Source organism: Triturus cristatus, chromosome 1_2, assembly GCF_964204655.1.
Source record: "Triturus cristatus chromosome 1_2, aTriCri1.1, whole genome shotgun sequence".
Taxonomy (NCBI): Eukaryota; Metazoa; Chordata; class Amphibia; order Caudata; family Salamandridae; genus Triturus; species Triturus cristatus.
In genome coordinates, this window is record NC_140580.1 from 880,245,855 (window position 1) to 880,266,445 (window position 20,591).

The window sequence follows — 20,591 nt, forward strand, 5'->3', positions numbered from 1 at the left end:
GCTCGAAGAGCAAAGTACTGTGCGGCTTAATTCCAGGGACTCACAAAAACTGAGGCCCCAGAGTGGAGTCTCTGCTGCCATTTGGTGTTGTGTTTCTCCAAATCATCTGCGATGTCCGCGCTCAAGCCTGCATACAGCTGGCTAATTGTGCAATCTGCCTCACCTAGTAACAAGTCTAGCAAGTTCGCCCTGAAGAACCAAACTATCCCACCAGCCTTCTTATGCAAAAAAATGTGTACTTGAAGACATTTTAAAAAATCCCTTGAGCGGACATCAAATCTGGCCCGGAGTAAACCTAAAGACTAAAACTTATAGGATGCCGATAACATCGCAGAAGTAGAACGCTAAAGACCTTGAATGATTTAGAACACAAAATGCATCGTCTCCATTCATAAATTTGTAATCATGGATTTCCACTTCTGGAAACAAACAATGCAATTTTTTATCCATATGCGACTACATAAAGTAGAAATGAAGATCCACTGTGCGACAATTTGAGTCAAGACTTTGTAACAACGTCTCACAGATCCAGGTAGGTTTTTAAAGAAATGCCTGCTGGCCAAGCGCAGCCAATGAAAAGTGCACAGGACAGTGAAGTCAGTTGTAACTGCTCCATTTGGTGCTGCCATTTGGTGCTGTGTTTCTCCAAATCATCCGCGATGTCCGCGCTCAAGCCTGCATACAGCTGGCTAATTGTGCAATCTGCCGTAACAAGTCTAGCAAGTTCGCCCTGAAGAACCAAACTATCCCACCAGCCTTCTTATGCAAAAAAATGTGTACTTGAAGACATTTAAAAAAATCCCTTGAGCGGATATCAAATCTGGCCCGGAGTTCCTCAAACGATAGTAAGTCTGGTTCCTAGAAAAAATACCCCAGTTTCACAAACCCATGCCTCTCCCACCTTGTGAATCAAGAATCGTGGAAGAGTGAAAGAGTGAGTGAGTGAGTGAGTGAGTGAGTGAGTGAGTGAGTGAGTGTCAGTTATGTCTCCCTAGCCCTGCCTTCTACCGCCCATCTGCCATATTTCTAAAAGCTGCAATTGTCTTAAACTGCACTTTTTGTTAATAACTGGGTTCGACAGTTTTGAACAGACAGCCTTAGTGTCCTCCCCAATCAAAAGATCATATATAAATGGAACATGATCGCCGGTTCCATGACCCCCAACATTACTTTGTAAAAGTGGGTGCATGTAATGCTGGGCGGAGGCTATTTGATACAACTTGAGGTTAGGAAGGGCCCACCCGCCTCTTCTCAAGGTAGAAACAAAAATCTATTTGCCCTCCTTACTTTACTGTAAAACCAGAAATCTGGAAATTATGGCATCCATTAATTTGAACCAGGAGCTTTCAAACTCCAGCAGGATGCTACGAAAGAGATACAAAACCTTCAGCAAAAAAAGCATTTTAACTAGGTTACATCGACCCACAAACAATATGTGCAAATTATTCCAACTAGAAAAATCCCTTTTAGATATCCCAGTGTCGCACTGATACGGACCCCTAAATAAACCAGCTGCTCAAACACCCGCGGATATTGCGTTGCGATTAGTATATTCACAACCAGCTGCGTTTTTTTGCTGTTCAGTGAATAGCCCACTAGCTTACCAAACGTAACCGCCTCCACTTTTATTATACGCAGTGCCATATCTGGGTTTGCAGTAACCACTGCAATATAGTCTGCATAAGCTAGGATTTCTCTCTCCCATCCTTGCCGCCTAACCAGTACAATGGCTGGATTAGCCACAAGCATACAGACAAAATGGCCTATTTAAAGTGCAAAAAGTAAAGGTGAGCAAGGACCCTTGCCTGGTTCCCTCCCTCGACTGCTTTAATAAAGAACCTGCCCAGCCCGAAAGTGCCGATGACTGTTCAGAGATAGTCCAGGGCAAGCCTGCCAAATCTTTTTCAGCATCCAACAGGGTCACCACCATAGGCTCAATCGCTACATCCATCGCATCAAGGAGTGTAATCACCCGACGAATATGGTCAGAGGTTCCTCTGCCTGGGATAAAGACATGTTGTTTTGTTGAGACCACTTTAGATATAATAGAGCCCAACCAACTGCCCAGAATATTTGAATATAACTTTGCAACGCTATTTATTAGCGTTATGGCCTATAAGAGCCTGGATCGTTCGGCACCTTCCTTTTCTTCAAAGAGATGATGTTCACCGTGGCCAGAGAGTCAGGGGGCCGGTGACCTTTCTTAATACAGTGAAAGACCTCATGCATATCAGACACTGACAGCATAAAGAATACTTTATAGAATTCCATAAGGATAACATCAGTCACCACCACTTTCCCAGAGGGGAGTCCTTGGAGAGTGTTGCCTGAATTTCTTTTGCTGAGAGATACGCCCAAGGAAATCGTGGTTATCCTGCATGGCCTTTTCTGACACCACCAGGTGAAAAAATTACTCCAAATGGAGCATGATATAACTTGCTATAATACCTGTGAAACACTTCCCGTATATCATTGGCATCCGAGACTAAGTACCTCAGATTTAATTTTAATTCGCTAATATAGCCAGCCACTGCCTTTTACCAGGTCCGAACTGCGAGTATGTGCCCTACGCATTCATTATATTCATAACATTCCAGTCTCCTGACCAGGAATTTTTCAGCAGTCTTTTTCTGATATTGAGCGTAGGAGGGGTCTATCCCTGCAGTTACTGCCACGACCAGCTGAGCCTTATCATTACAAAGTTGTTGATATAGCTCGTTTATGCAAAATTGACACTGCTTCTGGTGGTTTAGGCTAAACCTCTGAGTTTCTCCCCTAACTCCAGCTTTGAAGGCGCCCTAGACCACCCCAGCGCTTCTTTTGTTTAAGTTAAAAAAACTCTGGGATCTATTCATTCATATGTTCTACATAGGCTGGATCCAATAAGAGGCCTCTCTTAAAGGACCAGCTTCTAGCACCCCTTGCAAGCCATTCCAAAGCGAGCTCAATTACCGAAGGGTTATGATCGAACACTATTCTAGGAAATAATTCTATTTGGCACCCCTTTAATAAGTCTGGTGTCACATCGAAATAATCAAGCCTTGCTAGAGAGCCACGGGAGCTGAGTAATAGGTGTGCCTTGGGTTAGGAGCTTTTTAGTTTAGCCCAAACATCAACAAGACCTACTTTTCTCTTGAGGCTCTTGAGGGTTCTAACTACCAGTTGTGCCCCCCAACATACTCATGGATCCGTTAAAATTAAGATCCCTACAGAGCACATAAGGTGCTGGCCGTAGCAAGAGCTTTGTTAAAATCAATCAGTGAGCATAGGGTGAATGATCTTGCGGATACGGCATTCTGTAATTGCCCACCTGCTGTATTTATCTGCAGATCTACGACCTAAAACACAAGTCTTACTTCTGGCGAGGCCTGCAACCTCCTTAGTCTTCATAACCTGTGTAGTGCAAGTAACTGAGCTCAGGCCTAAGGTTTCCAACATACTCCTTCTAGCCCAGTCAGGGAATTTCTTGAAGGCAATATATATCAGCCGTAAGAGCTTTCAGATCCTCAACTACTCTCCTTTTAGCCCAGTCATTCAGGCCACAAATATTGACAGCAGCTATAAGTAATTTAGACATAATCATGCAACTTCCAATAGCCTGCGCTACTGAAACCTATCCTGTCATACCCTCGGAGATTACAGATGGGCCTAGATAAATTACGCAAATGCTCAGCACAACCATCTGACATCCATTATCTTTTCCTGAAATTTCCTTGCTGACGCGCGCCAACCTTTTCCCTCCATTTTTTTAAAAAGTTTAACCCCACAGCTCCTTCCCCCAACTGACTCCGCTCCCATCCAACCACCACAACCCCCTCCCCCACCAATCACGAGAGGCAAACAGACAGGAAATGGCCTGGGTGATGGTTCCTGTGTGTATCCGATGCCGGCTCCCCTCTATCCCCCTCACAAAGCCTTCATAGACCTATGAGCGGCTAGGTAAGGAAATTTGGAGAGCAGAAAACCCCACCCAAGAAATTTTTTTAAAAATACCCAAAGGAAGAGAAGCCAATTTACAAATGTTTCACAAAGCAACAGCAACAAGTACCCTGTTGCTAAACAATTTAGCCACCTCCCCCAGCTTTTAACCCCTTCGGTGCCACGCCCTTTCCCCCTCCTGTGCCGGGCGTTTCCCACACGGGTGGGTTTCATGACGAGATAGTCTCGTCATGGGCACAGCGCGACCGTGCTCCATGACGAGACTATCTCGTCATGGGCACAGAAGAGGTTAAGAATTCTAGACCATACATCATCTAGTGCTCAGCTTCAGAGTTAAAGAAGAAGAAAACCTAAAGGTCTGGCTTTAAAGGAATGTACGGTAATGTGAAGCACTACAAATAAATAGCACAGGAGTGGTTTGTATATGTGTGGAAGCAAAGAACAGTTGAATAATATTAGTATGGATAAAAAGATGCACTGACAGTTGCACGGTCAGCCAGACCTAAAATCCATGCAGGTTAATGCGGCTGGAGAAAGACAAACACCATAAACGATCTACTTATCTAAGGCACTTTTACAGCATTACTTTGTCATGTGTTTCCCGGAAAGTTCAGTCTCAGCCAGCTGGATAAATAAACAAAATGATCACAGCTGCTGGAGGGATAGCACTTTGGGTGGAAGCACCCTACTTTTGACCAATCAAAACATGTACTCCTGGCTCCCAACATGTTGGTGGAGCCAAAGCCCCTCTAGTCATGCTCACATAATTGTGTGGCGATGGCTGTACAGTCAAGCCAGATCATAATTTGGAAACAATTTCACTTGAATGATCAGGGACTTATACTCAAATCAAGAAGCAAACATAAGAATCAACTGCATCATTCCTCCTCATTTAGCTTTTTACGGGACACACAACAGGGATGCTCTAATCACCACTCCTATTCTTACTGGTTATTGAACAAATGTTATACTCATTGAGATCTGTTGTTAAAATCGAAGGGATCTCATTTCCAGCTGGCAAACATTTAGTTGGGGCCCATGCGGACAAAGTATTACTTTTCACAGAAGAAAACAAAGCCATCCTCTTTATTATTGAAGAAATAAATAGTTACTCAGCTGTGTCAAGATATTCCCAAACCAAATAAAAATCTGAGGCATTTATATTAAACGTCTACTCCACACCAGCAATAATAGGCTCGTCAGGAATAAAATGGCAACAGCACCAACTCAAATATCTAGGCATCTTATGAATGTGGTTAGCAGCCAGCAGTTACACTGAACCAGAAAAAACAAGCAAATTCATACAGTCACTACAAGGGGCGACATAGTGAATAAAAGGTGTTAGAAATAGTAATTGAATAATTAGCTTTACCACACAGACATTTTGAGAACCTTGGACTCCAGTCAGTATTTTAAATCTTCCATTAAATACAGTGAGGAAAAAAAATCCTTTTAGGTCTGGCCTAAAGAAAACTTAAGTGCATTCTATACACATACATTTTTGCAAATTGTTAACAGCACCAGCAAAGCCAACAGGGCAGGCTTTAAGGTGATGAGAGCATTTGTGCATGTAATGCATGTAAACAGCATTTGTGAATGCCAGCGTGTGTTATCACAAAAACACGACCTACTGGCTTCGCCAATGGTGGTTTATTTCAGTCATCCACGAATTTTCATACTAAGACTTCAGGTTACAGTAATCCAAGGCCAATAATACCATCTCTTTGTGTCAAAAAGAATCATACTTTCCTGTAATGTGCATTAAAACTAAAAAGGTTTTCTATACCAGTCAATCAAGTGGTATTTGTATAGGGCAGCTAATCATCCTGGGGGGTATCCAGGCGATGTGCTACAGATCTCAGTCAAAGAGCCAGGTCTTGTGTCCCTTCCTGAAGTGGGTCAGCGAGGGTGCAGTGCAAAGGTGAAGGGGGAGGGTGTTCCAGGCTCTGGCGGTGAGGTGGGAGAAGTGTCCTCCGAACTGCTGCTGCGGATACGTGGCATCTGAGTGAGGGCAAGGTGCGCGAATCGGAGGTTTCTGGTTTGCTGATGGAAGATCATGCGGTGGTTCATGTAGGCTAGTCCTTGGTCGTGGAGGGCTTTTTAGGCATGGGTCAGGAGCTTGAAATGGCATCTCTTCTGGACGGGGAGCCAGTGGAGGTCTTCTTGGTGATCGGTGATGTGTATCCTCTTAATTTAAGTGGTGGTGCCGGCATAGAATGTGTTGCCGTAGTTAAGCCGGCTGGTGAGAAGGGCCTGTATCACAGTTTTCCTTGTGCTGATGGGGAGTCATCCGAAGATTTTGCAGAGAATGTGGATCGTGTGGAAGCAGGATAAGGAGAGAGCATTGACCTGACATTTCATGGAGAGGTTGCAGTCCAGGATGATGCAGAGGTTGCAGGCATGGTCTTACGGCGTGAGGGTAGATCCGAGTTCTGCTAGGCACCAGGAGTAGTTTCGAAATGGTGATGGGTCTGCTGAAGATCAGAACTTCTGTTTTGTCGGTGTTGGGTTTCAGGCAGTTGTCTTTCATCTATGTAGCGACATTCTTCATGCAGTTGTGGAAGCTGGTCTTCGCCAAGTAGGGGTCTGCTGAGAGTGATAGGACGAGCAGTGTGTCGTTGGCATAGGAAATGAGGTTGATGCTGTGCGATCTGAAGATGTCTGCGAGAGTTGTCATATAAATGTTGGGCTGAGGGATGAGCGTTGGTGTACTCTGCAGATGGTGGGCTTGGGTCGCGAGGTGAAGGGAGGGAGGCGGATTCTCTGGGCGTGTCCCATAAGGAGAGTTGCCTTCCATCTGAGCGCATCGTCTGTTATTCCAATCTGGCGTAGTCAATCAATGAGTATGTGGTGGGAGACTGTGTCGAAAGCTGCGGAGAGGTGCCAGAAGAGGAGGGCGGTTGATTCTCCCCTGTCTAGTAGGGCTCAGATATCGTCTGCTGTGGTGATCGGGGCTGTCTCGGTGTAGTGGTAGGCTCTGAAGCCTAATTGGAACAGGTCCATCAGTTTGTTTCTTTCCAGATGATCAGTGAGTTGGAGGGTGATAGCCTTCTCCAGAACTTCGTCGGGGAACGGGAGAAGGAAGATGGGACAGCAGTTCTGTAGCTCACTGGGGCCTGCTGAAGGTTTCTTAAGTAAGGATCTAACCTCCGCATGTTTCCATGTGTTGGGAAAGGAGGCTGGAGTTATGGAGGTGTTGAGGATGGTGGTAAGCTGGCGGCTGATCTTGTTGCTTCCGAGGTTGAAGAGTCGATGGCAGCAAGGGTCGGTGGGTGCTCCCGAGTGGATGGAGTTCACCAGGGTGGTTGTTGGTATGCTAAGTTGTTCAGAAGCTGTGAGCGGGTGGTTGGAGGTGTTTGATGGGTTGCTGAAGCGGTCAGAGGGTTGGAGAAATCGACTTTTCTGTAGGTGGTTGCCATCTTCTTGCGGAAGTGGTCACAGAGTTCCTGTGAGGAAGGGATCAAGTTTTCTGTGGCTGACGGGCAGGTGAATTTGGACGATGGTGAAAAGTTCCTTGGTTTGGTTGGTGCTTGTCTCTATCCAGTGTGTCAGGGCCTCCTTTTTTGCGGCTTTGAGCTGGTGGTGGTAGTCATTGAGGGATGCTTTGCAGTCTGCTCAGTCGTGTGGTTCCTGCTGGAAGGCCTTTTCAGTTTACACCTGCGTTTTGATGTGCTGAGTTCTGGTGTGTACCGGCTGGCTCATTTAGTGGGTCTGTGTGTTTTGGCTGGTTTGGTGGGGGTGACATGGTTTGCAGCACTGGTGACCCAGGCGTTGAAATTCTCTACTGTCTGGTCCAGCTTGGTGCTAATGTTGGGCTGCGCGGTGCCGAGGGTGTTAGTCCATTGCTGCTGAGTTACCTCAGTCCAGCTGCGGTAGGGAGCACTGTGTCTATTGGAGGCAGTGTGCGGAGGACAGGTGATGGTCAAGTGTACGATGGAGTTGTCCGCCCTGGTGAGTTCTGAGGTGTAGCTGTATCCGATTCTGTTGCTGGACATGAAGATGGGGTCTAAGGTGTGTCCTGCATTGTGCATGGGGTGGGTGACCACATGCTCGAGGCCGATGTGGTCTAGTCTTTCCAGGTCCATGGGGTTGATGTCAGTAGGGTCGTCCAGGTGGAAGTTCAGATCTCCCTGGAAAATATAGTGTTCCGATTCGACCGCAAGCGATGGCGTTGCGAAGGCCGGTTCGCGGTCCTGGTGGTCTGTATGCGAGGGTGCCTCTGATGGTGATTTTGGAGTCGACGTGAAGCTGGAAATTCATGTTTTTCATGATTAGCATGGTGTAGTCGTTGGTGAGGATACAGGTGATTGATGCCTACTCGGTGTCTGTTGGTGCGGTTGTGGTGTTTCATGTTGTAGCCGCTGGGAGTTGCCGTGGCGATGTCTGGGGCCGATGTGGGGGGTCTCCGTGATAAAGGTCATGTCAGGGGAAATGCTGGAGTTGGTGTCTCAGATTTTGGTGGCGTGTTTGCAGAGTGATCTGACGTTGATCAGGAGGCAGTGGAGTTGATCCAGGGATGGGGTGGGGTGGGGGGGGGGGAACAGAGTGTCGGTTTCCAGGGTTGTCGTGGCATTATTCGATGTGGTGTTGGGGTAGCATTGAATCGGCAGTGGATACAGGTGAAAGGTCAAGCTGCGGTGTGTGGTGTTGGGAGGCAACAGTTGTTTTGTGTGGGCTTCTGGGCACAGAGATCTGCGGCGGAGTACCTGTGGGAGGGCGGGGGCTAGGATTCTTGGTGCTGGGCTGGTCAGGAGGCAGGAGAGCAAGTGGCTTGAGGCGGCGGGTAAAAACATTGCAGCAGGAAAAAACTGAATAAACAGGAAACCAGCAAACAACAAGCACAAAAAACAGACTTTGACAAGGGAGATACTGCCGAGCAGTATTTACAGAGCGTGCATACAGTAGTAAAACAGGAAACAAAGTATCTCATGCAATTTCAAGCAACCGGGGAGTGTCACATGCAATTTGAAGCAGCCAACCAACAAACAAATTCTGCTTATACCCAAAGTTACTTTCACAGAGCAGACCTGCAAAGATGCACTATTACCCAAAATAAGCACACTAACAGAGGGACCGAGGTTCGAACAGCAGATCGAGAGTAGCTGGATGACCGGGACGGCGCCTCTGCGCTACGGGGGTCTGCAGCAGGGGAGTGGCGAGCAAGACCTAGGAGGTCGCAGACTAGCTGAAAGCACAGCTGTCTGTTTGTAAGTAGTTATACTTCCCCAATAAAATGCAATGTGATTCTTTTTATTTACATTTTTTATTGTGAGCATATGGCTGTTATGTTTCTTTTTTGTAATTTGTATGGAATAAGTCTGTAATAAAAAAGTCGTTTTACCACCTAGTCAGTTATGGTCAGTCCTACTGACTTTATCAACCTTTATTAGGTGATGGCTCTTATGGTTTTTAGTATGGAAATGCATATCTAATGACCAGGTGTGACAGACTTAAATTTTTCTATCTTTACATCAGCACTTAGACCTTTTTTTCTGTTTTGTTACATTTTCAGGTGTTTATTTTTAATGTGTTGCTTTTGACTCGGCTTTAGCGGTCCTCACTTGATTGTGTTTTTTAAAAAAACATAATATACAATATAGAGGGACTTTGGGTCAGTGAACTTCATATGCTTGTCTGTTGAATTGCCATTCAAATTTGACTTCGGCTGACAACAGAACACACCATTAGACAATAGGTCAGCCCACTTTTCCCACAGGCTCACTTCAGTTTTAGTCACTTCACAAAGCCTGTGCACATTATTACCATCTGCCTAAAAGTTAATTCCTCTTCTGCGAGGAAACTGGTTAAAATGTGCTTTTTGATTTTTAGACAAACTTTATGCAAGCTTGTCAAGCATGTGGCGGCCACATTTAGGTGGTGGCACTTTTTTTCCCATTTTGTGGCATAAGCTTGTAACAAAAAATTGCAAACCACTGTACTTGCCAATTCCAGAACTACTGCCATTGTCAATGCTTGTTGTATATGGAATGTTTAACAACCGCACATTGGCAATATGCAATTACACCAGAAAGAGAGGTGCCCGTCAACCGCATAAAACTAAGATACAACTCCCAAAATGTTTTTGATTGGGAGATGAAACATAGATGGACGAGAGTTAAATCAGCTCATTTGACAAAGCTATTGCTGTGAATTTGAACGCCTCTTTCTTGAACTTTATAGATGAATGATTGCATCACAGATGTTTTATGAAGATTATGGATCATAATTGTGGGGGTTTTTTCCACACAAAATTATTTGTGTGATGCTATTTTATCCTCATCGGTTTTAAGGATGTGATGTGTGTTAGAAATAAATTTAGCTTTGATTGACTTAAGGAGCTGTGTTGAGAGTATTCTGCATTGATGAGTAAACTGCTAGTTAAACTAATTGAGACAAATTAAACACGACAGAGTAGTTCTATGAAGGATTCCTGTCTGGCCCATAAATAGCCACTAATTTGGCATTTGAATGTTGCCTGCAATTACCAGGAGAGTGTCAGTTTTGTTGTGGAGGAGTATAGTCACAGCTTGACTCCAGGCAGATAAAGGTTCAAGTGGATATGCCGGTTACATGCTTATTTCAACAGTAAATGTTTTCTCTACTGATCATTTTAACAATCCTATTCCACAATTGTGCCAAAAGCAGTGAAGCCACCTTGCTGCCAAATCCAGCAGACGTTTTCTGTCCATCTCCTGAACTCTCAACTCGCAGCCGTACAATCTCCCTACCATGTCCTTCCCTCACCTCGCCCTACCTTTCTGTAAACATTTACCCTATATCTTGGGCCCTGCCCCCACTACATCCTTGTTCTCACCACCTCTTGCTCCAGCGACCATCTAATCATCCCTGATACCATTTCTTCCGTATTCTCACTGTTCTTGCCAACTATAGTCCTCCGTCGCTCTTGCCAATGCCCGCCCGCCCACCCCAAGAAAAATAATTGCTGTACAACTCTCTAGATTTGCACTTTATTAATCTCATATAGTCCTAAAAGTAGCTTAGGGCAAAACATGGTAAGTCTTTCTTTCAAATTGTTCCCAGACACATTTGCTGTGGTACCTGTGAAGGAATAGCAGACCAGCTGCAATTCAAGTGGTAGACTGCAAACCATCTATTCCCTCAACTGTTTTAACTGAATATTTTCTTTGGCAGTTGACGGTCAGAAATGAGGGTTTTGCAGTGTATTTTTGTGATCTGCAACACATTTTTAAAAAACTGGTACTAATTGGAACCTGTGTGCTGATCTTGGCATCGTCCAAGCCAACCCTACAAAAGATGGATAGTTAATCTTCTTCTCCCATTAGACGCCACCCATGCAACTTTATGAGTGAACCTTTAGTCCTACAATAGAGCTGAATTTTATGAACAGACTGGGGGGAGTGGGTTGGGGGAGGGGGAAGCAGGGGGGAATCCTTCTTTCCTTTTTTTTAGTAGCAGTCGAGACAGAAAAACAACAACACTTCCTATGATATTTAGCAAACAAGCATTTTCAATGCACCATGTCTCGCATTTGCGAGCATTTAAGCTATTGTCATTGTAAATGGCAATGCCTTTTATCTGCGTTTTTAAAAGCAACACATATATAAAAGGCATTATTATTTTTAATGCCAACAGCTCAAACGCGAGATCACTTGAATGGTGGTTGCACCTCTTTCTTTAGACGCTGCTCCAGTATTCAGGTTACAGTGAGCAGCGTCTAAAGAAAGGGCGGCGGCCAACATTAAAGTAAAAGTGCATATGGGGCACTTTCACCCAAAGTTTTTTTTTTTATTATTAATTTCAAATGGTTTGGTAGCGCGGCCGCTAAAGTGCAAGCAGCCTGCGCTGTAAAATAAATAATTAAATAAGTGCAGCTGCTAAAGGGAAAACGGAAGACGCTGTACAGTAAATAATTAAAAAAGTGCAGCCGCTATATAGTTAAAGCGGACTGCGCTGAAATTGAAATAAATACATTACTAAAAGCGTGCTGTGATGTCGTGGGTGGAATAGGGGAACATCATTAAAGACAATAGTGCTCACTGACTTACAGAGCAGACCGTGTAACGACAAGTAAGAAGTCCAGGCCTTATGGGAGGTTACAAATGCAGACAAGGCGGTACCAAGGAAGGACTATTTAACCCTATTTACAAATGAAAAGCAACGATTTTGCAAGGACAGCAACAGGAGCCAATTGAAAAGATGGACGTGAAATGGGCAGAGCTTCTATGCCTAAACGCAATACAGCATGCCTCGCAGAGCAGCGTATGCGCTGCCCTGGCTCAACCTAAAAAGGAACAATTGTAATCAAGTAAGTACACCAATGACATCGAAAAACCATGCTATAGTCTTGACTGACAGGGACCAGTAGTCTGATCTTACTTTTCGCAGCAAAGATCAGCATTCCTTTATTATAATTCTAAATACATTATTGCCTAAGAAATAATATAAAAGTTATAACTGTATATGAGTTAAGCACATTTCTTCGTTTTTCCTAATAGTTTCTTCTGTGTATCTCCCGTTCCTTTTTCCAGCTACGAACTCCTTAGTGTTTTTCCTCAAACACAGATCCGACATTGCTTCAAAGGCTTTTCTGCCTCCTGGGCAATACTTCGCCGCATACATGTGGGACTTTCAGGCAGCCATTCGTTTGCTGCTTTACATAACAGACGGCTCAGACTTTGCTCCAATGCATCATTACTTCTTGGACAAAGCTGCTCTGGCACATCATAACTTGAGGGTGTTATTTCTAGGGGTGGGCGGAATGTTTTATTCCGCCCGCAGAATTGTGGGCACTGTGCGTTACTCTTTATTGCGGAGTAATGGCAAAATTCCACCAATTGCCACGTGGTGGAATTTTTCTCCCACAAGGCTTCAGAAACGGCGAGCTGCCTAGAGCGAGCGAGATTAGGCGTCCCCTAGTATGATTTTCTAATGCAGGCAGCCGGAGTCTGAGGGCTCCTACTCGAGATTTGCTGCAGCTTGAGTTGATTTTCTACTCAAACAACAGCACAATCAACTCAAATGGCAGCGCACGCTTGCGCAATGTATGGTGCTGTTAGCACTGATTTTTCAGTGCTGCTCGCGCTACCGTTGCAAAATTGCAGCACGAGCTGCATATTTTCTGACCGTTTGGTGGAACTCTGTGGAATCTCGTGGAGTTTTTAATGTGAAACTCCACGAGTTCCACCCACACCTAGCTTATTCCCGATAGGACTTGGGAAGCATCCAGCTTCAATGCCACCCTTGCCACTAAGCACTCACACTGCTAAAGAGTGACTTTGGCCTACAGATACTCTTTCTATATTAGTTTTTCCATCAGAATTAACCTGTCATCTGCTTTATTATGTTTGTTTTCACTTTGCCTCTTTAACCCCTTCTATGCCCATGACGAGATAGTCTCGTCATGGAGCGCGGTTGCGCTGTGCCCATGACGAGACTATCTCGTCATGGACCCCGCCCGCTAATGAAAGGCCCGGCACTGGAGGGGGAAAGGGCGGGGCACTCAAGGGGTTAACAATAACTTTTTGGGTGATAAGTGTATATTAATTTATAAACAAACAATCTTTTTTTCTTACATTACTTCTTTCTCCCATTTCTTTCAATTGAGTTCAGTCAGAATGCCTTCTGTAAATTCCTCTGCCTTTTTTTCAATAAGGAAGAGAGTGAATACTTTAAAAAAGGAGAGAGTGAATACTTTAAAAAAGGAATTACATTATTTAATTCCTCTGAAAAACAGGCAGTGACTTCCACAAGGAGGGCCGTATAAAAAAAAATATTGACGCCTCTGCAAACAGTATTATTATTATAAAACAGATGATGGCGGAGAACAGGAAGCACTGGACACCCTCGGTTCCACAAAATTAATGAATTACCCTAAGGAAGAACCTAAAAAACTAAAAAGGAAATTGCAAATTCTAACTGCAATAATAGTTCATTAAACGGCAGTCAGTTTCAGAAAGATTTGTCATTACATTTACAAGTTTTCTGACAGCATGTTTGGAGAAGTTGCTTTACACTTGCCTGGCAATTTTCACCCATGAACTTCAAAGTTGTAAGGGAAGATCTACGAGCATATATGAATATGACATTTCTATAGTGTAAACCTAGCCAAAAGTCAGCGAGTGTTGTACAGGGTAAAAGTCAACAAGTGATAGGACAGGTAGCTGGGTTGTGGACGGTTAATACTTTGTGATGTAGTGTTCTTTAAAGAGGCGAGTCTTCAACTCCTAAATTGAAGCAACCTTCGGGTGGTCCTGATGAATATGGGGATGTTGTTCCAGATCCTGGGTAAATGGAAGGAAATGGCCTGCACCCTCCTTCGTTTTTTACAGGTCTGCTGCCTGATGGCGTCCTGGCTCCGGGTCTGCAGATAAGAATAGGATCTGGTTATGATGAGGCGCTAATGGAGTTCCATCTGGATGGGGGATCATTTTTTCAGGCCCAGGAATGGGAGTCTTGGAAACGAGGGTGCAGGGTATTACCCACCACTTACATATGAGAGTGCATGAATTTGAACAGCACTTCTGAAATTGTTTTCGGGAGAAACAGTTTCACTTTCTTTAAAAAGTAGAGCTGATACGAGGCAATCTTTTTGTTTTTTTGGCAAACTGTTCCTTGCGGGTGAAATTGATATTCAGAGTGAACCCAAGTAACTTAACAATTGGTGAAATCTTGGTTCAAAGCCATCAAGGTTCAGGTCATTGAGCTTGGTTTATTGTTTGCTGTTCATGGCAAACAATAGGAATTCTACCTCGGTCATGTTGGACATCCAGTTCTGGATGATGTGCAGGCTGTGTTAGAGACATTGAATGCCTGAACCAGAGTAGACTTTCAAGTATAACTGTTTATTGTTGGCATACTGGTGAATCCCATTCAGACTCTAGGGTGCATACAAGGGTGGGATGGTCATCAGTGTCAAAGGCAGTTGAGAGGTTACATAATATCAGGAGGCAGGGGTCATCCTAATCTGTGGCAAGAGGGCATGGTCTACAATATGTTAGGTAGTGGTCACCATGCTACAGTGTGATCGAAATAAGACTGTATGTGGAAGGCTGACCATTGTGGGAATGTATGGGAAGGGGTCGACATAAGACATGAAGCAGGCATTGGGTTGTCAATGTGCTGTCCAACGAAAGCGACCATTATGGTAGAGGCCCCCCCCCCCCCCCAAGTGTTAATGCGAGTGTGCTCTTTGAAGTGATGAATTTTTGTTTCTTGGAGCAGGGGTATACTCGGATGATAGCTGAGAGGCAGCAATGGGGAATAAAGTATAGTGACATTCAACATGCGCCCTATGCGTTGCCAAGCCATCGCTGTGCATGTGAGTGTGGTCGGCGTCCGGTCCCTGGGCATGATCGGGTCATATATCACTCCCTCTAATGGGGTGGGGTGTGCAAGCCAACGCTCAACCGCTACTTGCGGCATATACCATGGCTGCTTCACCCAAAACCATGCGTAGTGAGCTTGTGCACTAAAGTAATAGAGTTCGAAATTCGGTATTCCGAACGCTCCCTGTGCATACGGCCTGATAAGTACCTTCCATTGCAATCTCGGCTGCTTCCCCCCATACTAGGCACGTCAGTTCAGATCTAAGCGACCTGAAAAGATAGGCCCCTGGATAGTACGGGATATTTAAAAATAAATAGAGCAGCTGGGGAAGTATTACCATTTTAATTAGGGAGGCCCGCTCCGCCTTGAAGAGGGGAAGTGCTATCCAGCGACTAACATTTTCCGTTATGCGAGTCATTGCAGTTCCATAATTCAATCGCATGAGTTCCTCCCTATCTTTAGTGACCCGAATTCCCAGGTACCGCAGCTCTTTATCGCACCACTCGAAGGGGTAATCCAGCGGGAAGCGTTCCGTTGCCGACGTCAGCGGGAAAATGCAAGATTTCCCCCAATTAATTTGAATCCCCGATAGAGCCCCAAATGTTATAAATTCTATCAATATCGGGTTCATATTTGGTTGCGGGTCCCGTATATATAGCGTAATATCGTCGGCATATAATGATATAAGTATCTACCACATATTACACCGTAGAGCCTTGTCATTGTGGCGCTGTCGCAGTCTCGCCGCCAAAGGCTCTGTCGCAAAGGGCAAAAAGCAGGGGGGATAATGGACACCCCTGCCGGGTGCCTCTAGTAATTTGGAAGGCCCGAGATGTGTGGCCATTAATGAGCACTTTAGCAACCAGCAAGTGGTATAATAGCCGAATCCATGAGAGGAAGAGGGGTGGGAAACCCATCCGCAGCATGACCCCAAAGATGTAGTCCCATTCAATGGAATCAAACGCCTTAGTAGCGTCTAAAAACACAGCGGCCAGTGGTAAATCAGGCGAGACATTATTTAGAATAGCAAATAGTGTTTGTAAATTATGTGAGGTGGCTCTCCTGGGCACGAAGCCCGATTGATCTGGGAGAATCAAGTTCTCCATGAGCAGACTAAGGCGAGTAGCAATGATTTTGGCCAGTATTTTAGCATCACAGTTAAGGAGAGACAGTGGTCTATAGGAGTCACACTGCCGGGGCGATTTTCCAGGTTTCAAAAGTGAGACAATAATAGCCTCCCTCATAGATGCAGGTAGACAGCCAACCTCCAGTGAGTCTTCATACACCTCAAGTAAGATGGGAGCCATTAGGTCTATGTATGTTTTGTAGAACTCTATGGGGATACCATCTGTTCCTGTGGCTTTCCCCGACTGCATGCTCATAATAACATCCCTGACCTCGTCCAGCTCAAATGGTGCACATAAGAATTCCCGCTGCCTATCACTCAGCCAGCCTAGCGCTACGTCTTCCAAAAACTCTTCAGTTCCAAGTTGTCCCTCCTTTGGGTGGTGTATTATCGGCTATAATGGTGCGTGAATGCCCTAAGGATGTGAGCAGTATCGCCATAAACCATTCCGTCTGTATCCTCCAGCTCCATCACATAACCTGAGTAGCGAGCCTTCCTGATTGTCTGTGCCAAGACAATCACCCTCTCCATAAAAGCGCGCCACCCAGAACTTCCCCCAGAAACGAGTCTCCCTCTGCGCGGCATCCAAATATTCCATGAGCGTCTCCCTGAACTTGAGTTGGGTTACACTGCTCGGGTCCGTGGCTAATTGTACTTCCAACGACTTAAGCTCCCCCTCCAATCTACACAGCGTATTGGTTATGTCTTTCAGCACCCTCGACCTTTTTGCAATACAAAACCCCCGGAGTGTGGCTTTAAACGCCTCCCTGATGGTTTCCACACTGTCCACCGAGCCTTTGTTACGCTCAAAAAAAATCTTTTATCTCTTCTCTCAACTCCGCCTGGAAGACTGTGTCTAGTACAATGGGAGCATGCAATCGCCAAGCCCTGCGTGGCGTGTAGAATTCTGAGGATGCCAGCGAAATCTTAACTGGGGCATGATCAGAGTATGTTCGAGCTAGATGCTGCACTTGAACTATCGCTGGTCCCAATCCTCGGGACACCACCCAATAGTCTAGCCACGCCCATGACGCTACCTGTGCCATGTAATCCCCTCTCTGACGTGTGGGTGGGTGTGCCTCCAAGCATCTATCAAGTGATAGGCGGCTATGGTATCCTGGAGAACTGCGCGCGCTTTGGTGTAATGATGAGGGGCAGGATGTGACCTATCCAGGCATGGATCATACGTTACATTAAAGTCCTCCCCCCAGATAATGTGACTAGAGCCTATATAAAATATCTTAGCCCATAATGATGTGAAAACCTCGGGTGTATCCACGTTCGGACCATAGCAGCAGGCTAGCGTGACTGAGACCGAGCCCAGTCTCCCCCATGCCAGGCAGTATCGGCCCTGCAGATCCCAGGTGGTTCCTGCTAGCTGAAACGGTATCTGGTTTTTTTATAAGGATTACCATACCCCTTGCGTAAGATGAATAGGAGGAGAAGATTCTATACTCCGCCCATTTATGTGCGAAGTTGTTCGGCTTTTGGGGAGTGAGGTGCGTTTCCTGCAACATGGCTATGTGTACTCTGTGCCTGTCCAGATATGCTAATATGTGTTGTTTCTTCCTCGGATCCCCCATGCCTCTGACATTCCATGTGATAATATTTAACGTTTCAGAGTCTATTATCACAGGTCATCCTCTCTGTACAATACATTAGTAAGACTCCTCTTCTTCAATGCAAGAAGTGATGGTCTTATGACCATAAGGTGACCAACTGCTAAAACCGTTCTAGGGACATATCTTAACAACAATCTTACATTTATTGACTGGGGCAAGTATTTTTCTCCACAATACAAGACACTAGCAATGGTTTGTCTAAAACGTGCAATCTATTGAAAGTCAGTACTTGTCAACCCTTGCAAAGCTTACTATGGGGCCGATTACGATGGCGCACGGACAGAAGTCCGTCTGCCATGGTCGTGGAGACCGGGACCGTCCACAATACCTGCAGCGGATCCGCACACCAAATCAGAATACGACTGCCACCGTGGTGGTCGCATCCTGCACTTTTAACACTGCGGCGGATGCTGCATGTTGGCATTTTGTGCATTTCACGGCACTACGTGGCAGGCACCACGCGGTTCCTGCCACTCGGTGCAATGAAATGTTGGGGGGTACCATGGGTACCCCCAGTGCACCAACACCTCCCCCTAAACATTGGGGGCCCGCAAAGGGCCCCCGAAACCAATCTCCACCACCCTTTCAGCTGGGTTTACACGCTGCGGAAAGGCTAGCTTTTGGAGCACACCGTAATTTGGAGGATGGTGCCTGCTAGGCACCGCCTCCATTTTACGGACGCAGACTGCTCCACCAGGCAATCGGAACAATTGCCTGTGGCGGTTCCTGGGCGGACGGTCTTCGCGTCTGCCATGGTCGCGGTCTGGATCCCACCGCCCTCGTAATCTGGCGGTGGGAAATCTGCGGTCTGCAGTGGGAAGGACCGCCACCGCCGGGCCGGCAGTGACGGTCCTTCCGCCATTGCAATCAGCCCCTTAATACGGGCCACTCATTTTTTGGTGCAATATTTCATGGCTTGCTCCTAAGACTTCCCTAATCACTACTGCCAACTTAACTGAAGTGCTACTTTCCCTTATCACACCCTGCTAACCAAAGAGCATTACGCATACAATACGTGTGATCGATCACAGTTCTTTTCATTCAAAGATCACATTCTTCAGAGAACATCCACATCATCGTGATTCCTAAATCCTATCCCTCTGACGTGGACCTTCCCTAATGTTAACTCTTAGCTTACTCATTTGGGTCAAAACAATGCTAACTTTAATGTCCCGAGAGGGAAGATGGTAAAATACCACATCACTGCTCAAATTTAATCCATGCTGTTAAGGCATTACTATTAAATGTTCATGAACTAACAGCAATATTAAGTATACTGTGGTTTTTCTTTATACACACGATGTTTTGGTCTCTCACTGATACCTGACTTGCATGCCTCAAACACAGATCAAAATCGAATGCTAAACCCAAATAACTCCACCCCAGTGTATAGCTGGCGATACTCCACATTATTTCAACTGTGTGTCCTATTATCATTGAGCAGTTTTTTGTAACACGTATGAGGCTAGCAAGGATCAGAAAGCTTTACATATAGCAACAGGATATGACAAAAAAAAAAGCAACAGCTTATGACAAACAATATGGATAACAAGGAAAATGTAAACAACTCGTCCGATCGGGTACAAAAAGAAAATGCGAATAGGAGTGATTAAGTAAGACTATTTCTAAGAATATGTTAGTTATATTTCTAATGATAACCCTCGCTTGATAGCGTAAGACAGCCCTGATGGACCCATACTTTTTCTGAGCCAGAAAACACTATTTACTTGTGGTATGGAATTTAAAAACCGAAAATCGTTGCCAAGTTTGGTTGGAAATTGAACTCCAGTTTTAGACAGTGTAAAATCCACAGTGCGCACTTCAAAAAGAAGATATTCATGGACAGAAGTGGCGAACATCGTACTGTATGCTTGTTTGACATATTTTCAAAAGCCTTGCAAAGGCAGTCAGAGCTCCACGCCCACTCACACGATTAATTGCTAATATGTAAATAATTGGATTTTTTTTGCTAGACACCTGCTGCGCGTCATTCCGAGACAAACAGACGACAAACTAAACCCTCGACTCTATACTGGCATTCTTCGCTTTTTTCTACACGTTAGAAATACCTGTCACCGGCGATGTCAGAATAATTCCAAGTTTCGCACGTTATAACCCTGCCGCCGCAGGTGTGCTATTCCTAAAAGCTGTTCTTACCTCTCGTCGTCCGATAAAGAGCATCTTAAAAATCCGACAAGAGGTACATCTTTCTTACGACTCTGACCCACTTCGATATACGAAGAACTTTAACCGACTTTAAATAAGTGAAGACAGGTAGAGGATATCCGAAAGCTAGTTTATACTGATTGACAGGGCAGGGGCGGTACTGGGAAAGAATGGGCGGTTGCTCTGATCCATAAAATTGTGCGATTGGTTGTCAAGAAATGGCACGCCCCGGAAAAGACGGCCCATAGACGACAGAAGAAACCAGTCGCTGCTGCCCCGGAAGTGAATGCTCAGATGAGCCCGGGCTGTAGGTGCTTGCTTGTGTCGTGTTCTATTATAGTATAATAGTACATTGTAATATTTATGCTGGCTGTCTACTGCCAGGAGGGCACTGACCCGCGTTTACGTGAGCTGGAGGCTAAGGCCTGTAG

General features: G+C 45.3%; 1 protein-coding gene across 1 annotated transcript in view; it reads right to left on the reverse strand.

The window, feature by feature from the left end:
• PRKCZ (protein kinase C zeta) overlaps positions 1–20,345 on the reverse strand; it is an 820,696-nt gene extending 800,351 nt beyond the window's left edge. The window contains exon 1 of the mRNA XM_085609332.1: positions 20,152–20,345. The gene's annotated coding sequence lies outside the window, so the exon portion shown is untranslated. The remainder of the gene's footprint in view (positions 1–20,151) is intronic.
• Positions 20,346–20,591: the final 246 nt, after the last annotated feature.